Source organism: Hemitrygon akajei, chromosome 5 (assembly GCF_048418815.1).
Source record: "Hemitrygon akajei chromosome 5, sHemAka1.3, whole genome shotgun sequence".
NCBI lineage: Eukaryota > Metazoa > Chordata > Chondrichthyes > Myliobatiformes > Dasyatidae > Hemitrygon > Hemitrygon akajei.
This window is the reverse complement of record NC_133128.1, coordinates 142,906,075-142,912,074: the sequence shown is the minus strand read 5'-3', so window position 1 is coordinate 142,912,074 and position 6,000 is coordinate 142,906,075. Positions and strand designations below refer to the sequence as shown.

At 41.2% G+C, this 6,000-nt stretch overlaps 1 non-coding gene and 1 pseudogene across 1 annotated transcript; both read right to left on the bottom strand.

Moving 5' to 3' along the window:
* Positions 1-4,976: 4,976 nt before the first annotated feature.
* LOC140728642 (U6 spliceosomal RNA) lies at positions 4,977-5,062 on the bottom strand (annotated as a pseudogene).
* LOC140728635 (U6 spliceosomal RNA) lies at positions 5,063-5,169 on the bottom strand. Its single transcript, XR_012099125.1, has one exon. It is a non-coding gene; the product is annotated as a U6 spliceosomal RNA (small nuclear RNA).
* Positions 5,170-6,000: the final 831 nt, after the last annotated feature.

Here is a 6,000-nt window from a genome sequence, read left to right as displayed (position 1 = left end):
AGCGTTGCACACTTGAGTCATTTACCAAGAACGCTTAAAAATGCCCTTGATAATGGTCTCATTGCTTTTTATAACATTCCCAAAATGATAGCAAAGTGTGGAAAGTCTCATACAATTGGTGAAAGATTAATAATGCCTGTTGTAACAGAAGTGCTCACAACTGTTCTCAAAATGGATACCAGTATTTTAAAATCAATTTCTCTGAGTAACAACTCTGTAGCTCATCGTATTGATGAAATGAGTGAAGACATTGAGTATCAACTATGCTCAGAGCTACAAAAAACAGAATTTGGGGTATAACTAGATGAGTCAATTGTGCAAGACAATGAACCATTGTTAATGGCACATGTACGGCTTATCAAAAATGGAAATGTTTATGATGAGATTCTCTTTGGTAAAAAGTTAAAAACAAATATCAATGGAGAATCAATCTACAGCAAGATCAAAATGTATATTGAGAATAAAAGTATTCTGATTAGGAACATGATTTCTTGTGCAATGGTTGGAGCGCCATACAGGACAGGTTGTCATGCTGGTTTAGTGGTATTTATGAAAAAATAAATTCCAAGCCTGTTTGCAATCTATTGTACAATTCTTATCAACATCTCGCAGCCAAAAACCTCAGCCAGTGACTGTTTTCAAGCATGACTCTTGTAATATCTGCTATCAACAAAATTAAAGCTCATCCATTATATAGCAGAATATTTCACCAGTTATGCCAAGATAACGATGAAGAGTTTGAATGCTTGCTTCTTCACACTGAAGTGCGTTGGCTGTCAAAAGGCTGCTGCTTAAAACATTTCTTTGATCTTTTAGACACTGGGATTGAATTTTTGCTCAAAGTCAACAAGAGCTTGGGAAACAAGATTGAACTTTTACGTGGAGATGTGGCATATGAACGTTCTAAATATGAAGCTGCAAGGTGGGAATTTCAATTTAATCCAGGGAAAAAGTGCAATGTCCACTTTAATCAGAAGATTGAAAATACATGCACAAAATCTTGGGTGAAGGATGTTTTTACAGTATTCCTGCATGGAAAGTATGGCACTCTCTTTCACAGACAGTGATTTGCAAGAGTACTGCTTACACCTGTAGTCACTGAAGAAAGATTTTCAGAATTGATTCAAGGATTTGAACCATCTGGAAATTCTGGACTGGGTAATTAACCTGTTTCTTTGCAAGGTGGAATAACAGGAAGCAAACTTGCAAGAAGACATTATCAAAATTCAGAATAATGAAGAAGCAAAAATGTTTTTCAAAAATGTCAGCTTTTGTGGTATGTGACTACACTGCCTTATGAAGTTTCTTGGTCTTTGGAGAAGAGCCAAACTGCTCTTCATTGCATTTCCTACCTTGTTGAAAGAGGCTTCAGTGCAGTGAACCACATACTCAAAACATAGAAACCGCTTGGACATTGTTACACACAGGGCCTTAAGGCTTTTGCTGTCACAACCTGAACCAGATATTTCAACTGTTGCTAAAAGCCATCAAGCTCAAGAATCACATTGATATTCAAACTGCTGTAAGTGCACAGGTATTGTGTTAGCTAGGTTTAAAGAGAAATAAAAATTTAAAACAAAATCATTTTTCATTTGTTAGCAAATGGTAGACATGTTTCTTACACTATGGGGGGTGGTGGTGGAAAGTATATTGTGTTTAAGAGGGGCGTTGTCAAATATGAAAGTGCTTTAGAGAAGGGAATATCATGGTCCCTTCTAGCAATCCCCCACCTGGCTATTTACCTCAGGAAATGGGCCTCAATCCCCTCGTTTAGTTTCCAATTATTCCCAGGTTCCTCTAACTACACACACCTGCTTTCCATCAGCAAATACAGTATAAAAACCCTGTGATCACAACAAGGTGCTGCCAGTTTGTTGGTTGACTCTGGTGTGAGTACCCTTGTTTCATGGTTCTTAGGCCTGTCAGCTCGAAGTCTAGCATCACTCCTGGATATTGATTCCATGCTCGCTACGTCAAGAACGCCTCCTGACTCTGTGTCTGTGTCCTGCTCTTGGGCTCATCTTCAGCCTTGTCCTTGCAACAGACATTGGGCTTAACAGGTTAGGAAACACTGTTCTAGGGTCAGTCCCACCAGGGTCCACTATAAATTGGGTTTAACTCTCATAGTAATTTTGTCACAGGTGTATCAAAACACCCTAAAAATAGCACCTGTGGAGTTTCTTCCAGGCTCTACAAAGTAATAAGAGAAGCCCCAAATCTTCCCATAGCCCTTCTCCTCTGAGCTTCTCATCATCTATCACCTTGACTCTCCATTCTACAGCCACTCTGACCTCTGACTTTAGCTCTCTCCAATAATATGGCTATATGCCTCAGTCGAGTTTCTTTTGTTTGATAAAGATAGTTGACAGCTTTGGTCTAAACCCCTTGCTCTCTTTGTCATGTTACTATGACACAGAGGACAGCAGACCAAGGGAAGTAGAGTAGGTGGAGATGAATACGATGGCCAATGTTGATAAGGTGGGTTAAAGACCTACTTCTGTTCTGTATGACTCCAAGATGGGAAAGTCTATCATGTCCATGGTGGCTACAGGCAGAGCAGATGCATGAGTTCCACTACCCACCTTTGTTCTTCCCTGTGCTCCTGAACCTCATTCTCTTTCCCATTCCCATTAACTCCTCTTTGAAACTTTTGTAACTTACTTCCACTAGGGCCAAAAGACAGTACATCATGATGTGGGAGGAAACCGGGTCACTGGGAGGAAACTCACAGCATCACAGGGAGAGTTTGAAATCTCCGCACAAAACCCCTGACGTCAGGATTGAACCAATGTCTCTGGAGCAAATAGACAACACAGTAACTCCTCTCCCACTACCCTCTCTCACTCCATAGCTTAAAGAATGTGCAATTTTCTTTCATTTTCCCCATTTGTGATGATGGGTCTTCAGTCAGAAATGTTATCTTTGTTTTCTCTCTCCCCAGATGCTGCTTGACCTGCTGCGTGTTTCCAGCATTTTCTGATTTCATTTCAGATTACCAGCATCTGCAGGTTTTTGCTACAATCCATGTGAGGTCTGTTTCATTGCAAGTTAAAAGACTAAAAGGAGGTCTTCTAAGCCATCTTACAGATAATGGTGCTGGGAACTAATGTCAGATAGATCAACTTTAACTTAAAAATCTGCCCTATAGAGTTCGTCCCATTCCTCACCCCTTTGCCTTTTGCCCTTTCACCCTGACATCTGCCAGTCTCCCTCACCTTCACCCTCTGGAGAATTTGATGGCCATCAGCTCTGACTGGAGCTTGAAATTGCTCACAAATGCAGCCTGTTTATTACCACCCTGGACTTCAAAGAATTTTAGGTCCCATTTGTGCTGGGGGTAAGGAGCGAGTAAATTGGAGCAGGAGTTGGACCCTGCATGCTGCTCAAAAAGATAATCTTTTACCACCTAACAACACACACAAAATGCTGGTGGAACTCAGCAGGCCAGGCAGCATCTATAGGGAGAAGCGCTGTGTTCCACCAGCATTTTGTGTGTGTTGTTGTTTGAATTTCTAGCATCTGCAGATTTCCTCATGTTTGATCTTTTACCACCTCTCCACTTTTCCATCCAATCACCAGATTCCCAGATTCCTTTACGAGTTCCAACCTGAATATACTTATTAGATCTCCAAAGGTGGATAAATCCAATAACCAGAAATAGAGTGAAGTAAATCTTTCTCAAGGAACTTTAGCCAGCGGATGGTGAATCTGTGGAACTCATTGCCACAGACGGCTGTGGAGGCCAAGTCACTGGGTATATTTAAAGCGGAGGTTGATAGGTTCTTGATTAGTAAGGACGTCAAGAGTTATGGGGAGCAGTCAGGAAAATAGGGTTGAGAGAGATAATATATCAGTCACGATGGAATATTCTAACTCTATGTCTTATGGTGTTATCTCATCCTCTGAAATGAAACTCCACTTCGTTCTTACTGGAACAATGGAAGTTTAAAGCTCAGTGTGATGATCCCTACTCCCTCCCCCTCACTGTCTGTGTACCTAGACATACAGCAAGGTAGACTTCCATTGTTCACACTCACGGTATTCACCAACATCCTGCATGTCAGGTTGCTTGGCTTAAATAATTATTAGAGAATCAGCTTCCTTGTATTTTCGGTGTTGCTAGGAACAGCGTATGATGTAACCAGGGTGTGTGCATGTTAACAGTTAAAAAGTTAGCCAAATATGCAATGGAACATTGAAAAACTGCATAATTTAGAGTCACCCTGGTGCTGAGTATTTGAGGCTTCTCTCGCACATCAGGTTAGAAGTTCGAGTCCAGTCATTTCCAACCCAAACAGCTGCGCGAGCAGCCGATTTTAATGGCTGTTAAAAGATCCGTCGGCTGTTTCAGCTCATTTCTCAGTGTTTTACACAATCATAAAACACCTCGTTACAGCTCTCAGCAATGTCTTAAAGGTATGTAGTCAGCGTCGCTTGGAAGGGCAGTTACTATTCTTACACTTGGCCAATGCAGGGAAGTGGGGTTTTAGCACAGCACGATCCCACAATTTACAATAAGCTGAATGGCGGCCAATCTGTTCTTTGGCGATGCCGACACTTGGGAGAAGAAATGATATACAGTGGAATGCTGAGGGATGTTATAGGAACAGCATCTTCCCCTCTGACATCAGATTTCTGAATGCCCCATGAACCAACCAACACTACATCACTGCTACACACACAAAATGCTGGGGGAATGCAGCAGGCCAGGCAGCATCTATAGGGAGAAGCGCTGTCGACGTTTCCGGCCGAGACCCTTTGTCCTGACGAAGGGTCTCGGCCCGAAACGTCAACGGCGCTTCTCCCTATAGATGCTGCCTGGCCTGCTGTGTTCCACCAGCATTTTGTGTGTGTTGCTGTTTGAATTTCCAGCATCTGCAGATTTCCTCGTGTTTGCTCTTTAAATTCACTACATCACTGCTCCTCTTTTTCACTACTTATTTATTTTCTTTTTTTTTTTTTTCCTTTTTTTTTTAAAAAATATGGAACGCTTCACGAATTTGCGTGTCATCCTTGCGCAGGGGCCATGCTAATCTTCTCTGTATCGTTCCAATTTTAGTATAAAAATATGGAACGCTTCACGAATTTGCGTGTCATCCTTGCGCAGGGGCCATGCTAATCTTCTCTGTATCGTTCCAATTTTAGTATATGTGCTGCCGAAGCGAGCACTTATTTTCATTTTTGTTGTAACTGATATTGATGGGCCAAATAGCCTAATTCTATGTCTATGGTCTTATAGTAATTTTTGCCTTACACTGTATTCCTGCCATAAAACAAATGTCAGTGATAATAAATCTAATTATGATTCTGATGCTGGTGCCAAGCTCCTCTTAAATCCTCAAGGGTTCCCTGAGTTCGGAGGCTGCAAGTCTCACTCAGGAGACATGAACAGCTAATTTAGGGTAAGACCTCAGTGCAGACATGAGGGACTGTTACACATTCAGAGATCCTATCTTTCACCTAAAGTCCAAACTAAAACCAACCAATATCAGCACAACAAATGACTGAGCAATTTATCACAATGCTTATTCAACAGTGGTTCATGTCTGAATACATTGTGTCAGCTATAAAGCACTTTGGGACGTGCTGAGATAACAGAAGGTGCTATATGAATGCAGATCTTTTTTCTCCTTATTATACAATATTTGGACACTTTGCAGACAGGTGAGGTACTGGAACTGAAACTATGATTGTCAAATATGCTTTAAGATTCAAGATTCGGGGTAGTTTAATGTCATTTCTAGACTGCAAAGTGATGCTTCAATTTGTATATTCTGACCTTGAGGTTTAAGAACCACCAGTCAACCAAGCTGGAGTCAGACAACACCCATGGTGAACTCAATTATTCTGCTAAAATGCAATGCTATCAATCCAAAATTGCTTTCATAATGAGCCATGAATCCAGTTAAATAGAAGATATCTGCGTTTCCTCCTTATTACTACAGTGTCCGAAACTATTCAGCTTTCTTTGTCCTATCTATACCTCTCCCGGCAACTTAA